Consider the following 20806-nt stretch of genomic DNA (forward strand, 5'->3'; position numbering starts at 1 on the left):
TTCACATCACCTGACTTAGCTAGATTTCGAAGCTCTGCTCTTCAAATTCATGTAAATTTCAAAGTTTATACATTTAATATATGTAATATGATACTAATTTTTTGTTATAACCAACTGGTACACGAAATATACTAGCTTATTACCTATACAGAAAGGTGATTATCAGCCTTCACTCAGCAAATTGACATGCCCGGCATATGCAGCCATTCTCCGTCTGGATAACATGACTGTCGCCCTCAATACGTCTGGGCACAAATTTAAATAACAATACGCTATTTACATATCAATGCGGCCTCATGCTAATTAAAGCTGCCCCATCCAGGAGTTCATCTATGGTAATAAGCTAGTATATTTCGTGTTCCAGTTTGTTATAACAAAAAAATAAGTATTATATTAAATATATTAAGTGTATAAACTTTGAAATTGACGTGAATTTGAAGTGCAGAGCTCCAAATCTAGCTAAATCGTGTAGTGTGAAATTTTGCTGTGTGAAGGTAAAGTCTGGCATTTCCAGACTAGAAGATGATGATGGTAACCTAACGGAGAACGAAGAGAAGCAGCAAACGTTTTGAATATCTTTTTTGAGACAGTGCTTACCAAAGAACCAGAAAGGGAAATACCGCACCTAGACACACGAACTTTTTGTAGATAGTGTGATGGACTGTCACTTTACGATAGAAGACGTCACCAAGAAACTCAAGGGTTAAAACCAGATAAGTCACCAGGGCTAGACAACATACATCCGCAAGTGCTGGCAAGTTGTGCTGAGGAATTGGTGGATCCACTGTTATCATCTTCAGGAAGTCAATAGATGAAGAATGTTTGCCCAAACACTGCAGAAGAAAGCAAAGCAGAAGGCGGCAGTAGGAGATGCAGAATGGACAGATGTTATCAGTGGTGTACCACAGGGGTCTGTTCTGGGACCGATCTTGTTCGTGACCTGCCGGTAGTAGTAGTAGAAGTAGAAGTCGAGATGTTTACTGATAACACCAAGGTGTACAGGCATATGGTTGGTGAAGAGGACAGTCACAACATGCAGAAAGACCTAAAAGCTCTTCAAACATGGTCGTCTGATACATGGTTGTTCAGATCCAATGCGAGTAAGTGCAAAAGAATACACATGGGCAGTATAAACCAAGGCACTGAATATAAGCTTGGTGATGAGTTAATCCCACATGGGCAAGAAGAGAAAGTTTTTGAAGTGATAATTACAGAAGATGGAAAGATGATTAAGCAGTGTGCAGCGCACCTTGAAGCACTTCGACTATAGGCATATCATGCATATTGGCTAACAATAGATACAGGTCAGAGGTTAATCCATCTCCTTTGTTATGCAATACGCATATGGTATTGTGGGAAAGAATTTCATTACAAATCAACATCCGGTATAGAAACCCTAAAGGTGTGTTTTATTCGAGTAGTTTTTGGATTATGCCAAAATGGCTTAGAGAGACTTAAATATGAGGAAACGTGTATGAATATTGATTACTAGGGCTTGCAAATTTTCAATTCGCTTGAACATAAGTAGAAATCTCATTCTCGATTTGCTTCGAGATATCCCCCATTTCAAAATACTGTAGCAGAGACATAATAACATGAATGATATATATCTTGTTTAAATATGATTTGAAAATATCCAATAAAAGTCTTAAAATGGGGCACCAATAAAATGGCTTCATTTGGGCAAGCTTTCAAACCATTTTAGTCTGGAAATATGTGCTTATTTAAGCATAAAAAATTTATTTGCTCTGAGGGCGCTATCGGGTTATTTTTGAGTTAGCATACTGTTTCCCTACATTAGAACCAATGTTTTTTGGCATCATACACCTCAAAGGATAAAACTAGAATTGGTTCCATTTTTTCTGTGCCCCCTATACTTCCCACGTAGGGTCGAAGGTCATAATGGGGACTAAAGTTAATGTTATGTTCTATCATGCTGTTATATCACCTTAAATTGTTCCTCTCATTGCTAGGAATAAAGAAGTCAATTAGGGTGCTTAGATCAGGTGTTGTAGAGTAAATAAGGTCAAATGTCAAATATCTCATGCACAGAAGCCAAGTTTTCAAAATGCACCGATTCAATTAAAATTTGTCTTAAATTACTCCTCGCGGTAAACCAAATAGGAAAATAATTTATTTGAGAAATCTATAACCTCAGAATCGGATGAAATCATGGGTCAAATGTTATGCTTGTACATATTTCTGTTGGACTTTGCCTGCACGAAACGGGGACATGACAAAACAAAAATGCACTTAAATTGTGAATGAAGTATATGTTTGAGATATCTTATGTTAAGGGGTGAAATTTGAGACCAATTTCGATGAAATTTGGCCATTTTTTATTTTGACCACTCACTGTGTATGAAATTTTTGACATTTGACCTATTTGACCTATTTGAACTAATCAACGTAAAAAAATATGACAATGGACATTTTTATTCCGTGTGATGAGAGGAACAATTTGAGATACATTACAACATGATGAGACTATTTTGAATCCTCCCACTGTGACCTTCGAACCCTCATGGGAACCACAGGGGCATAGAAAAAATATGTAACCAATCAAATTTTTATCATTTCAGGTGTAAGGATGCTAAAAAAACATTGGTTCCACTAACGTAGGAATATAAAATCCCAAACCCATAGTTGTGTATCATGCACAACTTTGATCAAGGGCACCCGCTTTCGAACCTGGGCACCCTGAATTACGCCACTGTTTTTGGACTACAGTGTAGAACTGTATTAATTTGTAAGCAAAGTTGAACGCTGATGGTGCTATTTACCTTAAATTTTGTTTGGGGTAGACACTTTTATAATAGCATTGAAACATAAAAATGAGTAAAATATAGCAATTAATTTTTCAAACTACTTTTTATCATTTATAGACCGAATAACTGTGACACCTAAGTAATTTATTATTCTTATTTAATTTATCAGTGTATGCTATTTTTGTAATCTAACACCACGGAATAAATATATTGTTGAGCATTACATAAATAAAATTGTCCTGTATATCACCAAGACCGTACTTTTAAGGATCATTTCTAGAGTACGTGTCACCATGCTATCAAATACACTTGATGGCTATCCAACACCACGATGACGAGTCATAGTGTTCCTCTCTGAGCGCGAAGCGGACGTGAGATGTTGCCTTTCCAGGCATCTTGTCTCGTGTCATTGATGAATGTTCCTCCTCCTACTTTAGTGGGGAGGAGGAGGAGAGGAACACATTCAGAGTGGCGTTTTAAAAACAATACAAAAATAGATATCCGCTCCCAAAGTGTTCACTCACTTGGCGACCTATGAACACGCACCCATGTTGATAACTGTTTCGCATCAGCCCAGTAGTTTGCATGAAGAATAGATTCTTATTTAAATGTTTGTTTTCACTGATCACATTATCCCCTTTTAGTTTCGAGCCAAACAAATGAGGTATAACGAAGAAAATTGCGATTCATTCCAACGCCTACAATGCGTGTACTACGCTGCGCTCGCAGATCATATTACATGTAACTGCACGGAGCATCGCGCTCGACGTGTGTACATACAAGCTGACATCCACGGTGCATGTTAGCAAGTACTCGATCGTTGAACTCTGAATAAAACCGGGTCAACCCGGTTTAAATACAAAATGGGCATATCATATCAAAATAGGCATATCATGCATATTTGCTAACCATAGATACAGGTCAGAGGTTAATCCATCTCCTTTGTTATGCAATACGCATATGGTATTGTGGGAAAGAATTTCATTACAAATCAACATCCGGTATAGAAACCCTAAAGGTGTGTTTTATTAGTTTTTGGATTGTGCCAAAATGGCTTATAGGGACTTAAATATGAGGAAACGTATATGAATATTGATTACTAGGGCTTGCAAATTTTCAATTCGCTTGAACATAAGTAGAAATCTCATTCTCGATTTGCTTCGAGATATCCCCATTTCAAAATACTGTAGCAGAGACATAATAACATGAATGATTGTTTGTTTGTTTTATTTCTTCTTTTGCCTGGGTTACTCATTCAGTGGATGTTTTAAGGTATCCTCTGTTCTTCCATGAGGCCCAGGGGAAATATATATCTTGTTTAAATATGATTTGAAAATATCCAATAAAAGTCTTAAAATGGGGCACCAATAAAATGGTTTCATTTGGGCAAGCTTTCAAACCATTTTAGTCTGGAAATATGTGCTTATTTAAGCATAAAAAAATTATTTGCTTTGAGGGCGCTATCGGGTGATTTTTGAGTTAGCATACTGTTTCCCTACATTAGAACCAATGTTTTTTGGCATCATACACCTCAAAGGATAAAACTAGAATTAGTTTCATTTTTTCTATGCCCCCTATACTTCCCACGTGGGGTCGAAGGTCATAATGGGGACTAAAGTTAATGTATGTTCTATCATGCTGTTATATGACCTTAAATTGTTCCTCTCATTGCTATGAAAATAAAATATGAATGAATGAATGAATAAAGAAGTCAATTGTCGTATTGCACTAGGGTGCTTAGATCAGGTGTTGTAGAGTAAATAAGGTCAAATGTCAAATATCTCATGCACAGAAGCCAAGTTTTCAAAATGCACCGATTCAATTGAAATTTGTCTTAAATTACTCCTCGCGGTAAACCAAATAGGAAAATAATTTATTTGAGAAATCTATAACCTCAGAATCGGATGAAATCATGGGTCAAATGTTATGCTTGTACGTACTGTGTTTCTGTTGGACTTTGCCTGCACGAAACGGGGACATGACAAAACAAAAATGCACTTAAATTGTGAATGATGTATATGTATGAGATTTCTTATGTTAAGTGGTGAAATTTGAGACCAATTTCGATGAAATCTGGCCATTTTTTATTTTGACCACTCACTGTGTATGAAATTTTTGACATTTGACCTATTTGACCTTTAAACTAATCAACGTAAAAAAATATGACAATTGACATTTTTATTCCGTGTGATGAGAGGAACAATTTGAGATACTAGTACATTACAACATGAAGAGATTATTTTGAATCCTCCCACTGTGACCTTCCGAATTGATATGTAAATAGCGTATTGTTATTTAAATTTGTGCCCAGACGTATTGAGGGCGACAGTCATGTTATCCAGACGGAGAATGGCTGCATATGCCGGGCATGTCAATTTGCTGAGTGGAGGCTGATAATCACCTTTCTGTATAGGTAATAAGCTAGTATCATTTCGTGTACCAGTTGGTTATAACAAAAAATTAGTATCATATTAAATATATTAAATGTATAAACTTTGAAATTTACATGAATTTGAAGAGCAGAGCTTCGAAATCTAGCTAAGTCAGGTGACGTGAAATTCTGCTGCGTGACCTCCTCTGCGTGGTAGAATTATATTCATAAAACATTGAATTTAACAGATATCATGGGCAGCCAACCACGATTTATCAGCATTTAAAATATATGTTAATTAACAAAGATAAATAATAAAGCGTACAAATGGCAATTAACTATTAAACAAGCCTGAAATCTTAAAATGTTGCCACGTGATTTCCCGAACACGTGATATGTCAACATGTGACCACTATTCAGATTTACCGTAAATATTTGGAGTATTGATGCACGGCTTGCACATACACTGTGCATTTCTTTACCTCCGTATAAAATCAATAATTCATGCTGGGAGCCAAGTAACATTCTGTCTGCTTAGTGCAGAGTGGTATTTTATTTTACTTGAGAGCATTAATAGAAATACATAAGACGAATAAGCCGCCATGATGGAAGGTCAGGTCGGGTATCAAAGGTTATTATAACTTAAATACTACTTGTATTTCACACCTTGCCTCTGTCACATATTTCCTTCATATTATTGACAGCAAGTCCTAATTTTGACTTTGCTATTGCAACATGTCATTTCATATCAAATTAGTAGACTTTCTTTGAAAAAACATATCACTGGTGCCTGATGGGAATACCCGTCCGCCATTTCATTAAACTGGATCGTTTTCGCCTGGTTTGTGCCCAGATGTATTGGGGGCGCGCTATACTCTCATTGAACAGGCAAAGTTCGCAAAACTAACAACGTTGTTATTTGCCAATATCAATTAACATGATCCAAGGGGTCGAACATGAATTATTCATAACGGATCGATAACTGGCCTCACTTTCTAGGTAGTAAACCAGCGGAATTTTTCATAGGTTTGCGTTGCTAATAGAACAACCGTGAATTTAGTATCACCCCCTTGGTGCTATTTACCTTAAATCTTGTTTGGGGTAGACACTTTTATAATAGCATTGAAACATGAAAATGAGTAACATATAGCAATTAATTTTTCAAATTACTTTTTATCATGAAATGAAAGTTATAACTCATACTATTGGGCTAAATTAAATTTTAAATTTATGTGAATATCGCCCTCAATTTAAACACAAATAATACAGTTTATATAATGAAAATTGCCAGATAGCTGTGATAGCTGTTGGTATTGTAAATCGATAATATCAGTTTCTATCAGATAGTATACGTAACATATTATCGATTTTACGTCATCAAACATTCGTTCGAACTTAAACATTACTGGAAATCGAATGGGACTATATTAAATAACGTAAATTCGGGTGAATTTAAAAATGCAATTGGTCAGTAAGTTTTAAATAATAATCTGAGCTATAGACGAATCCAACTATAGCCAAGTCATAATCAGGATTTGGTCGGACATCTTTGGGTAGCCGCTAGCACCAACCTGGTGTTTTGAGCGTCCAATTGTGCAAATAAAAGCCGCCTAACACCTAGAGAAGATGCAAGGACGAGGAAAGTTAATAGAATAATAGCTAATAATATATATAATGCAGATAATTCCGCAGGTAATCCCGTCACATATATCCATACATAGTCCTTTTGTTTGCAAGTACATCAATACATAGATACCGCGTGTAGTTAATCCGATTATTATGTCACTTCAACCAGCGCACTGAATGGTCTATTGTTCTATTGTGTCCGATTTGAGCGCTGACATATTGGAAAATGTTGCCAATCAATATTCATGAGAGTGTACATTCAACGTCCAATTTTCGAAAATGGGTGACTTGTGCTTGGCAGGTGTAAAATACATCTGACTGGGCGTTTTAAATATGTAACGCATAAAGACATCATCGAATGGCTGCCTATAGTGCTGTCAGTGTTAGGCCTATGTGGGGGGGCTGTGTTTAGTTTCTATAATAATTATTATAAGGCCTACATTTATTTGTTATTCTTTTCTTTTCCTTTCTCTGTACTTATTCTTTCCTTGCTAAAGTATCACTCCCTCTTCTTATCTCCCTTCCTTCTCCATCCCCTCATACTTTTTGTCCCTCTTTCTCTCTTCCTCCAGCCCCCTCTCATTCTTCATGTCCCCTCCTCCACCTCTTCCTCCCTCATCCCCTCACAAAAGAGCTGCCCCCCTTCAGTACGCCACTGTTTATGACATTCTCTTTCTTAAAATAAAATAAAATGTCAATTTGTGAAACAACTTTAATATAGGCCTATACCGGTATACTTATTATATGTTACATGTAGGCCTATGCGTAGCTATTACCATTATACAGTAATAGACGTGCATACATGGCAGCCTTGATGTGTCATCATTCAGCAAGCGCATTCAATTTATTTAAATGAAGCACCTACAGTCAGTGGGGTGACAACGAACTGCATCAGCGGCTAATGTGTGCCTTTTGAGCTTACGGCTACTCAATTACACCCTTGAGTGGTATAACAACAAAAGGTACTTTTCGTTATAGTAAGCGCTTTCACGCGACTTTCGTTTGATCACTTATTGACAGTAGTCTGCTAGGTAAAGCGTTAATACACTGTCGGGTCAGCTTACCGATTTAATGGTGGAAGCCCTTTGTGACAAACAAAAGGTACCTTTCGATGAATAGCTTGTCAGATTTCAAATCGGCACAAGTGTACAATGCGTTACATAATCTATTGCCTCTCCATTCTTAATAGCTCCATGACTTCAACAGCGAATAGACCAGCTGTGTGTTTTGTCGAAGGGAATCTTTCTTGTGTCTACCTGTGTTTTCGCGGAAGGTGTAAAACGGGTGATGGAATGCAGTTTAAAATTTCCGCCAAGGCCGAATCATTTCACATTTTGAGTGCATTGTAGCCCACGGCTACCCAACTAAAGGCTGCTAGTAGTGTAGGAATGCGTGAATTTAGATTCGTCTATACATTGTTGCATATTGTTTTGTATCATGTTTAATTCCTTCATTTTATAAAATATATATTTCTTATATTCTTATTATCATGTTTATGTATATGGTCGAATCCAACCAAAAGTGTCCACGGGCCAAAAATAAAAGTCCGAAATAAAAATGTCTCCACATTTTTTTCCTTTTGCCCATTGATTGATGACATATTGGCCTTATAGGAACCAAAAGTGCCATTACTAATGTTGAAAAATAAATCCAGGACGTGTGATAGTAAATATGATATCAAAACCCAATGTTACCTACGAATACCACTAGGATGCTTTCACTATCGCAATACTAATCAACCTAAAACAAATGAAATATTCCCATTAACGCTTTTTTCGTGTAATGTAGACCACAGGGTGTCAGGAAAATGCTAGCTCAACCAGAAAATATTTGTTTTATTTTTATAACGCGATCAATATGATCTTAGTCAATTTATGCTAGTTTATTTTTGAAAATGAAGTTTAGGTCAGTTTCTGTATTTTATTTATCAAATGAGTATGAATCAATTTACACATTGTATAAGAACGAGTATGATATATGTTTTCAAGAATATTGGGAATTATACGCATACACCTAACGCTTTATACAATGAAAAGGTGAAGAAACCCGGGTATTCGTAGGTAACATGAGCGATTTAACAATATCTATATTGAGTTTAGAGGTTTAAATGTTGCTATTAATGGTAATGAATTAATAAAAAGGTAGTTTTTAGATCTCTTTCAGATGGTACGTCCAAATGAATAAATGCTATTACCTTAGATCAAAATTTTTTTGATGCTTTTAGCAAGAATTTGACCACTTCATTTTGATATACAAGTAGTTAATCAGCAATTTTACATAATAAATAATTGTTGAATGAATCCGTATATGGGTAATAATAGTGTCCTGGGGTACCGCTTAAAGTTTTTGACAATTAATTTCCATTGGTAGGGACACTTCATTACACATGTCATGTATTATGATGTATTCGTAAGTAACATTTCAGTATTTGTAGGTAAGAATTAGACTTTTGGTGGATATCGCAATCAAAACTTCATTTTATAAAGCACTTTGAATGTATTATTTTCTTTATGTGCGTTTATTGATACTTTAGACCCTATCATGTATTAATAATGTCGGTTCACAGCGGTTGAAAGAGGATTGAAGTAAGAAGCAAAGGCACTAAAGTGACTTTAATTTGTAATTGCACACAAATCGCTTAAAACCGTTATTGCAGACTTGTGAAGTCCATCTTGGAGTCAGTTACGTCTTGTGGCCTTTCGTTTGAGGGCAACTACAATTAGCTTTATACCAGGGTCCATCACTGTGTTGTCTAGATCATGAGACAATGAGAACAGTCGTTTTTCCATGGTATTCGTAGGTAACCTTAGCGAAAACGTCAAAAGTTACCTTCGAATAAATCAATTTGGACACAAATTACTCAGAAACCAGAAGGTCGGTAAACATTTAAAATGAAGCACACATGACAGTTGACAAATCCAAGTATTTATCCCCTTCTAATCTTCTTTGAATCTGATTTTTCTTTCAAATGAGCAGACCGTCGTCTATTTCAGTACATATTTTTCAACAATTAAGCCGTATTCACTTTTGCATGGTGGGCATGTATGTGAATTCGCAACTTTCATTGACATATGATTTGATAGCAAACATACAGGCCTTCGTTATGTACCAATATGGGCATTGGCATGAATGGCGGTGTTTCACAATACTGTCATGATGTCAAATTGTATTCGTAGGTAACATTCGGTTACCGAAATTTACCTACGAATACTTGCTTTTATTGTTGACATCTCAGAAATATTTAAACGCAGGCTATTGAAACTTGGTAGAAATAAAGAGTGTATTACCCTGCACCTATTGCTTAACTATTGTTTACTATTCTCTCACTTTGTGGAAATGACACAGCTTTTAACATGTATTCGGAGGTAATGCATATTTTTTACCAAACCTACCTTTGTGCCATTTAGAATTTCTGGCAGCTAAACACAATAATAAAGATGTCCGAATGCTATGCATTTCAGTATTGGACATATCAAAGCTTGTATAAATTGCGCATTTATTAGTGATTTCCATTTTTAAAGATATATCTAGTGCTATGAAAAATTGTATTCGTAGGTAATGTAAAAAATACCACTCAAAAAATTATCACAAAAATTCATAATTATGTACAAATATGTGAAAAATTGAAAAGGCAATCTTTGAATACACACCTTTCAGGAAATCAATTTAGATTCAATCCAATGACTTCTTTTCATAACTGATTTAGATGTTTTTAAAAATACTTTAAGAAATATTTTGAAAAAATGGATAAAAATAGCATGTTTTGGGGTCTCTGTGTCTAAGTTTTTCACAGAAGTGGGTCTTATTATATATGGCGCGAAGCGTATAACCAAGGCGAATAAACACAATCCAAAAACGAATGCCAATTGATTAATACTTTTAAGTTATGGCCCTGAACATGCCGTGTACACTTTTGGTTGGATTCGACCATATATATAAAATCAGGTCTTCCAGGGAGACCAGTACATTTGTATTGGTGGAATTTCCTGAATAAATAACGAAAAAATAAAAATAATAACAAAATACAGACTTTTTTTCGACGTAAAATATTCGATGAAACATATCTACGTTATTTAATCTATTCCCATTCTATTTCCAGTAATGTATAAGTGGTAACGAATCTTTGATGACGTAAAATCGATAATATATTTTTACCAGATATTATACGTAACATACGAGGGTCATTCAAAAAGTTCTACCTGTTGGGTCATAACTTTTGATTTGTTAAAGGTGGCTACCTGAAAATGTGCATACATATAGTTCGTAATGTCACCTACAGGTGGTGAAAAATTCATGTCAAGACCATTTTCAGATTTTTGTAGGTGACCTGAAAACTACAGTAACATATGGTACACCGGAAACGGTGACGCATCTTTGGATATTGCACTTGAAAACATGTGTGCAGCCAATGTTAGAACTTCCCTCTTTATACAAAAAAATCATATTAGTAACAATATAATTTTTGAATGAATAATCACCTAACAGTCCAAAACATCATCTGTGACTGAAAAAGTAAAATTTTGATGGACAGAAATTACCCAGAATTTCAATTTTTGGAGGGATATCTTGTAACATTTCAGGTAATGATAATATAGTGTCCATCCCTACAGCGTGACTTTTCTAGCTGCGCTTTTAGAAAAAATACAAAAGTTAAAGCTACTATAACACATTTTTCAGTCAAAAAAGTAAATTTAATTCCCTTTGTGATCTATTGTGGTATTTTATTCCAAAGAAAGCGTCATAATGCCACCATTTTACACTATGTTTTATTAAAGTCAATATCTTCTTAAACTATGTTTGTGGTCATTTATACTAATTTTATTACACTGGCTTTTTGTTCTGTTAGTTTTGTGCATATAATGTCCACCATTTTCAGTTTGTGGCAACCTTTTAACCAGTACATATAATTTTGTGATTATTCTTGTGTTTTATACAGTTTTTACTGTATAACACGACCAAATGGAATAATTATGGGATCTTCAACACACTGTACACTGCCTTTGTAAATATTGTACATATTTTGGCCGTTTCTGGTAAACCATATCTTACTGTGGTTTTCAGGTCACCTACAAAAATCTGAAAATGGTCTTGACATAATTTTTGCACCAGCTGTGGGTGACATTACGAACTATACGTATGCAAATTTTTAAGTAGCTACATTTAATAAAACAAAAGTTATGATCCAACAGGTAGAACTTTTTGAATGACCCTCGTATTATCGATTTTACGTCATCAAACCTTCGTTAGAACTTAAACATTACTGGAAATAGAATGGGACTATATTAAATAACGTAGATATGTTACATCAAATATTATACGTCTAATACCCGGAGTCTGTAGCGGCCCTAACGGTCTAGAATTGAAAATTATGAAATGTTTTGTTAGAAACATTAATAAATGATCACATCAAACAACCGAAAATGTTAAGTTTTAAATGGAGAACGTTAGGTAAACAAGGGGGTCCCAAAAATGTTAAACGGACGCAAAGGGGTGGAGTGGAACGCAAAATTTATTGTCGAAATATTTTTCGTTTGAATATTGAACAATCCCTAAGAAATGGCTTCAAATGGCTTTGTTATTTCAAATAACATCAGTGATAAATGTCAACATGTCAATGCGACAGATCGAATGGAAACATATTAAGGGGTCTTTGGGTGACAGAGTCGAGCATGTGGTCGAAACAATGATGCTGAAAGGGGAATCTTACCAGCCATACATACGCATCACCTCCAAATGAAAGTCCCCCCCACCACCACTTTGTCTGAAATTTTAACTTCATTTCCCGGACAAACTTTTTGACAAGAATAGACCACCTTTCATCTCGCTAGGTTTTACTGTGCGTGTGGTCAAAATGAAGAATTAGATTTATACGATTTAGGCTATTTTCATGTCTAACGATGTCAAACGTGAGATTTTTTAGCGTTGGATTTGGCAAAACAATAAAACAGAAAAAAAAAATTTGTGAGGTCAATTTTGGAGAAAATCACCCCCCCCCCCCCTTCCCATTGTTTTGTGACCCAAATGTTTTTCGGGCAATATAACAAGGTAATTTATCGTTATTATTAATTTCTAAAAACTAGATATGAATAGGCCTATCTAGGAAACATTTAATTTTTTTTAATACCGGTATTCATTAACTTCACCAAAAATGCTTGAAATTTTGGCGAAAATCAGGTTTTTATGATTTTATTTCTTTGCAAAATTTAGCATTTTTCAACCATTTTGTGTAAAGTTTATCACAAATTTAATCAAAATTATTTGTAAAAATGACTTAAAATTTTTGGCCGTAAAAAATGAGTCTTTGTGATTCTAAATATGTATACTTTTTTATATTTTAGACAAACAAGCGCCCCAAGGTTTCCATCATTCCAGGTTAAGACCAATTTTCTCAAAACATTTTACCCATTTTCAAATATATACCCCGGGGGGGGGCACTTCAATTTGAAATGGATATAGGTGTAGGGCTGGCGCTTTCGCACTAAGGGGCATTCGGTGAGAGCAACATGTAAAAAATATGGGGTCATTGGGTGAGAGCATGATTTTTGGCATTCGGTGAGAGCAAAATGTAAAAAATATGGGGTCGTTGGGTGAGAACATGACCTTTTTTTAAATGGAATCTTTGGGTGAGAACCAAAACAGCGCCACAAAAACCTCGAAAATCGAATTTCTAGTTCTAAATGGCTTCAAATTTCTTTATTTTTTCAAAATAAGTAACAAAATCAGTGATAAATGAAAGTTGCTGTTCAAATTGAACTTGTAAGGGTCTTTGGGTGACAGATCAAATGGAAAAATAGGGGTCTTTGGGTGACAGAGCGCAGAGCGAGCATGTGTTCGTAAAAAAATATGGGGTCTATGGGTGACAGCGATGCTGAAAAAGGGGGTCTTAACAGCCCTACATACGCGTCACCTCCAAAGTTGGAGTGCCCCCCCCCCCGGGATATATACAAGGCACAGAGTTTTGGCTAACTTTTAAACATCATTAAAACATATTAAAATAATCCCTTCAAATCTTTCATATTCAATACGTGTTTTGGATATTCAAAATATTAATATCATTCGGAAATTTGGCAGTTTTTTAATAACATTGTTTCTTGTATTTGAATGCATGCACTACCCGGGTAGTTTGTTCTCAGTGTTTTAGGCACACAAACAAGTTTGTTCCTCGTACATATACATGTAGACCCCGCGCATTTTATTTCGGGTATTGTCCTGTGTTGCTAAAACCGTACTCAAGTCAAAGGATGATTTCTAGAGTACGTGTCACCATGCTATCAAATACACTTGCTGGCTATCCAACACCACGATGACGAGTCGTAGTGACTAGTGTTCCTCTCTCTGAGCGCGTAGTGGACATGAGATGTTGCCTTTCCAGGCATCTTGTCTTATGTCAGTGATGAACGTTCCACCTCCTTCTTTAGTGGGGATGAGGACGGAGTCGCAACTGTCTTAATGTTGTTGTTGTTGCTGGTTTTTTGTTTTGTTTTTGTTTCTTGTTTTTCATTTTATCTTATTTTATTCATTTTTACTTTCTTTGCTTATCTATTTATTTATTTATTTATTTATTTATTTATTTATTTATTTATTTATTTATTTATTTATTTATTTATTTATTTATTTATTTATTTTTTTTTTTTTTTTTTTTTTATTTAATTATTTATTCCTTACTGTCTTCCTTTCTTCTCTTTCATTCCTTCTTTCTTCTTAATCTTTCTTTCTTTCTTTTCTTTCATAATTCCAGATTAGGGTTAAAATATATTTTTATGGTTAGGATTTGGGATTATGGGTATATCGGTGCAGTTAATTTAATTATATACAACCTGTAAAATTTAACGTTTTTAATAATCATACTCAACAATCGGTTATATCAATGCCTGGCCAGTCTGCAGCTAAACAGCTAAATAATATGGCGCCCTCTATTTATTAGTTATTTTTCATTTGCGCCCTCGCTAAACTAATAGTGGGCTGTCAATCAGAATACATTTATAATCTACCAAGGCACGTCACACATATTTTTATTCATGTATTAACGAGAATACCTCAATTCAACCTTTTATGTTCATAACTGATAATTATAGAGACAAAATTGTAAGCAGGATTATTATTCTATTATAGACCGAATAACTGTGACACCTAATTAATTTATTATTCTTATTTAATTTATCAGTGTCTGCTATTTTTGTAATCTAACACCACGGAATTAATATATTATTGAGCACTACATAAATAAAATTGTCCTATGTACTACCAAGACCGTACTTTTAAGGATCATTTCTAGAGTACGTGTCACCATGCTATCAAATACACTTGATGGCTATCCAACACCACGATGACGAGTCATAGTGGTCCTCTCTGAGCGCGAAGCGGACATGAGATGTTGCCTTTCCAGGCATCTTGTCTCGTGTCATTGATGAACGTTCCTCCTCCTCCTTTAGTGGGGATGAGGAGGAGAGGAACACATTCAGAGTGGCGTTTTTTAAACAATACAAAAATAGATATCCGCTCCCAAAGTGATTACTCACTTTGCGACCTTAATTGAGCTCAAAAAGACACTTATAATTTTTCACAAGGTCATATCTTGAAATCCTGTCTATCAAATTCTACCAAAATTACACACAGGTTTACTTCAATACTCTACCACGGAATAGGCCTGGAAGCGGCGCTAGAAATTAGCATGAAGCCGCATTCATATGTAAATAGCGTATTGTTATTTAAATTTGCGCCCAGACGTATTGAGGGCGACAGTCATGTTATCCAGACAGAGAATGTCTTGATGCGCCAGGCATGTCAAATTGCTGAGTGAATGTGTATAAACCCCCTTTCTGTATAGGTAATAAGCTAGTATATTTCGTGTTCCAGTTTGTTATAACAAAAAATAAGTATTATATTAAATATATTAAGTGTATAAACTTTAAAATTGACGTGAATTTGAAATGCAGAGCTCCAAATCTAGCTAAATCGTGTAGTGTGAAATTATGCTGTGTGACCCCTCTGCGTGGTAGAATTATATTCATAAAACATTGAATTTAACATATAATATGGGCAGCCAACCACGATTTATCAGCATTTAAAAGATATATTAATTAACAAAGATAAATAATCAATAGTACAAATGACAATTTAACTAGTAAACAAGTCTGAAATCTTAAAATGTTGCCACGTGATTTCCCGAACACGTGATATGTCTACATGTGACCATTATTCAGATTTACCGAACTATTTAGAGTATGGTGCACGGCTTGCAGGCAACTGTATTTCTTTACCTCCGTATAAAATCAATAATTCATGCTGGGAGCCAAGTAACATTCTGTCTGCTTAGTGCAGTTTGGTATTTTATTTTACTTGAGAGCATATAGAAATACATAAAACGAATAAGGCGCCATGATGGAAAGCTATGGAAGGTCAGGTCGGGTATCAAAGGTTATTTTAACTTCAAATACTACTTGTGTTTCACACCTTGCCTCTGTCACGCATTTCCTTCATATTATTGACCACAAGTCCTAATTTTGACTTTGCTATTGCAAAATGTCATTTCATATCAAATTAGTAGACTTTCTTTGAAAAAACATATCACTGGTGCCTGATGGGAATATCCGTCCGCCATTTCATTAAACTGGATCGTTTTCGCCTGGTTTATGCCCAGATGTATTGGGGGCGCGCTATACTCTCATTGAACAGGCAAAGTTCGCAAAACTAACAACGTTGTTATTTGCCAATATCAATGAACATGATCCAAGGGGTCGAACATGAATTATTCATAACGGATCGATAACTGGCCTCACTTTCTAGATAGTAAACCAGCGGAATTTGTCATAGGTTTTGCGTTGCTAATAGAACAACCGTGAATTTAGTGTCACCCCCTTGACTCTACTCTTAACACATGTCAGTAACCACGCAGTTATCCAACTGACACAACAGCAAAATGCACTGACATGGAACAGCTTCCTGGAACACATTCACAGCCCAGCCCTGTTTCATGAAAAAAAGTGTATGAAAAGCAGAAAGCAGCACCGTTTTATCATCTGTGCAAGGATCTTGTGTGCATTCTCGCAGATTTTTTGTGCTGGGTGCCAAATGTTGGGCTGTGAAAGTGGAGGAAGTCCAGGAAGCTGTCCCATGACAGTGCATTTTGCTGTTGTGTCAGTTGGACAACTGCTTGGTTACTGACATGTGTTTTGAGTAGAGTATTAAAGTAATCCTGTGTGTAATTTTGGTTCATTTTGATTGACAGTATTTTAAGATATGACCTTGTGATTCACGCGTTGTAAAAAATTATAGGTTTCTTTTTGAGCTCAGCTTATGAACACGCACCCATGTCGATGACTGTTTCGCATCATACAGCCCATAGATTTTGGACAGCCTCACATCAACCATTGGTGTAAATCCTGGGGGATTAGTCCGAGGTTGCTACTTGTAGCACTGATATTCTCCAATGTATTGGGACGTCGTACGGAGTGAAGAAGGCTATAGGAACTGCAACGTGTCCCCTTCCACTTTTTGGGGATGGAGTTGGAAAAAATCTTGGAAGTAACCAGCATCTTTTGGCGACAGAATAAGTTCATGGTAAAATCGCCATATTGAAGCTAATTGATGAAATATAAACTGCTCCAAAAAAGAAACTTACCAGGTAAGAAATTTGTCTGTCAAATTCAAACGACAAATTGTGTTACACTAAATGGGATATGAGTGGAAGCAGTGTTAATTTACGCGAATTTTGACACCTCATTTGTTGCAAACGGATGAGTATTTTTGAAGTTATGCTTATTTAACCGAACCTATCCACTGGAATGAAAGTTGCACTCATACCACTTGAGATGGTTGGCAGTATACAGGTGTAACCAGTGCTCTCCTCTTCTTCTTTGCATGACTAACTTTCCTATTGTGAAAGTGTGAGTTGACAAAGAATAAAAGTTCTGAACATCCTTTCATGTGTCTGTTTATTGTGTGAATTCATTGGGGCGGACCTGCAACTTTCAAATTTGATAGTAGGCTTGTTCAAATGAGCATAACTTCAAAAGTTTTGATCTGTTTGCGACAAATGAGGTGTCAAACTCCGCGTAAATGTACACCGCTTCCACTCATATGCTATTCAGTATAATACGATTTGTCGTTTGAACTTGACAGACGAATTTCTTACCTGGTAAGTTACTTTTTGGGACCAGTTTAATTCAGAAGTGGAATAAATTCGGGCGTAAATTCGCCATACCTCACACGGCAAAAGCTGGATGGTCATTGATAATAATAATTATGTGTAGAATTTCAGACGAAAACATGCATGAAACAATTTTACCTGAATTCGGAACGGTTTATAATTCCAATTTTGTTAATGTTATATCCCATATATATGCGTGAGCAGACCCCATAATATTTTAGGTAATTGTGGCATATTAAGCGTAGGCCTACACAAGCAGAGAAAAATATGTTAAACATATGAAACTCTATAACCTTTATGTACATGTGCAAACAATTATTGAATATTTTACACGATTTGGAAATCGTTAAGGGGGTACTACACCCCTGCCCAATTTTGTGCCTATTTTTGCATTTTTCTCACAAATTATAGCGCATTGGTGACAAGTAAGATATGTATATGGCAAGGACTACAACTACTGCACTAAAATTTTTATTTCAACACAGACAACAGTTGTGGAGTTACAGTCAAAAATGAGGGAAACCAATATTTGATAATTTTTAAGAAAAATGCAAAAATAGACACAAATTTGGGCAGGGGTGTAGTACCCCCTTAATACAAGTTTTACGTCAATTTTACATTGTACAGTATTACATGACTGTATAAGGCGTTCAAATTTGACATAGGATATTGCAAAACATTTCTTCTGTTTCGTAGTGTTATAGGTCACCCCAATGGTCTTGGAATACCCATTCAATAAATTACTCTTATTCAGTTATCCCATTATCTATTTTTCAATATCATGATTACAGTTATACTCCGGAGAATATGACATCGACATTGGCGATATAGTTATCATAATTTTGTACACCATATGAGGTGGAAATGACGCCCCTTATATCAAGCCTTGGGGATCTCCCTTAACCGTGCTATTCATCTTGTGTCGGCTTATCTCAATATTTGAGTACAAACAGCGCTAGGTCATACATGCTTCCCTCCCACCCACCTTAAACATAATATGTTGAACTCGATTTTACAGTGTATATTATTATAATACTTCATGAATAAATATTGATATTCCATGAGCGGACAATGTATGCAACTTGAACACCATATAATTATGAGCCCCTGGGGTAAAATTGCCAAATTGCGTGCCAAAAATGGCTTCCCCCCCCCCCCCCGACCTGCCAAAAATGGCTTGCCCCTCTCCTGTCGGCCTGCCACAAAATCTTAGCCCCCCCTTGCATATGCCAATTTTTTGGGATCCCAATTTGCAAACCTTAAATGATCTGTAGACAGGCGCGTAGCAAGCGGGGGGACAGGGTGGACGAAGTTGTTGGATTTGGCAAAACAATAAAACAGAGGGAAAACAATTTGTGAGGTCAATTTTGGGCAAAATTGCTCAATTTTGGAGAAAATCCCCCCCCCCCACCTTCCTATTGTTTTGTAACCCAAATTTTTTTTCGGGCAATATAATTTATCGTTATTATTAATTTCTAAAAACTAGATATGAATAGGCCTATATCTAGGAAACATTTTAATTTTTTTTAATACCGGTATTCATTAACTTGAAATTTTGGCGAAAATCAGGCTTTTTATGATTTTTTTTCTTTGCGAAATTTAGCATTTTTCAACCATTTTGTGTAAAGTTTATCACAAATTTAGTCCAAATTATTTGTAAAAATGACTTAAAATTTTTGGCCGTAAAAAATGAGTCTTTGACTCTAAATATGTATATTTTTTTTATATTTTAGACAAACAATGATGCCCCAAGGTTTCCATCATTCCAGGGTAAGACCAATTTTCTCAAAACATTTTACCCATTTTCAGTTTTGGCTAACTTTTAAACATAATTAAAACATATTAAAATAATCCCTTCAAATCTTTCATATTCAATGCGTGTTTTGGATATTCAAAATATTAATATCATTCAGAAATTTGGCAGTTTTTTAATAACATTGTTTCTTGTATTTGAATGCATGCACTACCCGGGTAGTTTGTTCTCAGTGTTTTAGGCACATAAACAAGTTTGTTCCTCGTACATGTAGACTCCGCGCATTTTATTTTGGGTATTGTCCTGTGTTGCTAAAACCGTACTCAAAGGATGATTTCTAGAGTACGTGTCACCATGCTATCAAATACACTTGCTGGATATCCAACACCATGATGACGAGTCACAGCTGATGACGAGTCGTAGTGACTAGTGTTCCTCTCTGAGCGCGTAGTGGAAATGAGATGTTGTCTTTCCAGGCATCTTGTCTCATGTCAGTGATGAACGCAGAGGATGATTTAAGGAAGCCCCATCATGCACTGTAAAAGTGTTATCACTAGAGTTTCAACTGCCACTTTACTTTTCAAATCCCATTGAACTCTGTGCAAAAGATGTTGTTTTAAAATTGCCCGTGTGTCGTCATTACTTGGTCGATTTCAGATCTAAAGTGATGTATGCATGAAGGATAATTCACACCTTCTGTACATAACATAAAATGTGAAATCGACCAACTTTTAGAAGGTGTTTTTATTGTAAATATATCTGTCCAAATTCAAATTTAACCATGCACGAGTGTATGCAGTGGGCGGGCAGTGGTGTCATGTTCACTCACACAGCTGTGCTAACCGCAAGACTTGCTGGGAAGTGCTTAAATCATCCTCTGTGATGAACGTGAGCTCCTTCTTCTTTATTGGGGAGGAGGACGAAGTCGCAACTGTCTTCGTTGTTGTAGTTGCTGGTTTTTTTGTTTTGTTTTTGTTTCTTGTTTTTCATTTTATCTTATTTTATTCATTCATTCATTCATTCATATTTTATTTCCATCTTCTTAATCTTTCTTTCTTTCTTTTCTTTCATAATTCCAGATTAGGGTTAAAATATATTTTTATGGCCCGGGGGGTCACTCCCATTGTGGCCTGTACACC

The 20806-nt window shown here is 35.7% G+C and overlaps 2 non-coding genes and 1 pseudogene across 2 annotated transcripts; all 3 read left to right on the forward strand.

Annotated features, from left to right (window-relative positions):
- Window positions 1-3019: 3019 nt before the first annotated feature.
- LOC140151594 (small nucleolar RNA U3) lies at window positions 3020-3241 on the forward strand. The gene has a single exon (XR_011858950.1). It is a non-coding gene; the product is annotated as a small nucleolar RNA U3 (small nucleolar RNA).
- Window positions 3242-13984: 10743 nt separating this feature from the next.
- LOC140151591 (small nucleolar RNA U3) lies at window positions 13985-14219 on the forward strand (annotated as a pseudogene).
- A 792-nt stretch (window positions 14220-15011) lies between these two features.
- On the forward strand, window positions 15012-15233 carry LOC140151590 (small nucleolar RNA U3). Its single transcript, XR_011858948.1, has one exon. It is a non-coding gene; the product is annotated as a small nucleolar RNA U3 (small nucleolar RNA).
- Window positions 15234-20806: the final 5573 nt, after the last annotated feature.

Source organism: Amphiura filiformis, chromosome 4 (assembly GCF_039555335.1).
Source record: "Amphiura filiformis chromosome 4, Afil_fr2py, whole genome shotgun sequence".
Lineage (NCBI taxonomy): Eukaryota > Metazoa > Echinodermata > Ophiuroidea > Amphilepidida > Amphiuridae > Amphiura > Amphiura filiformis.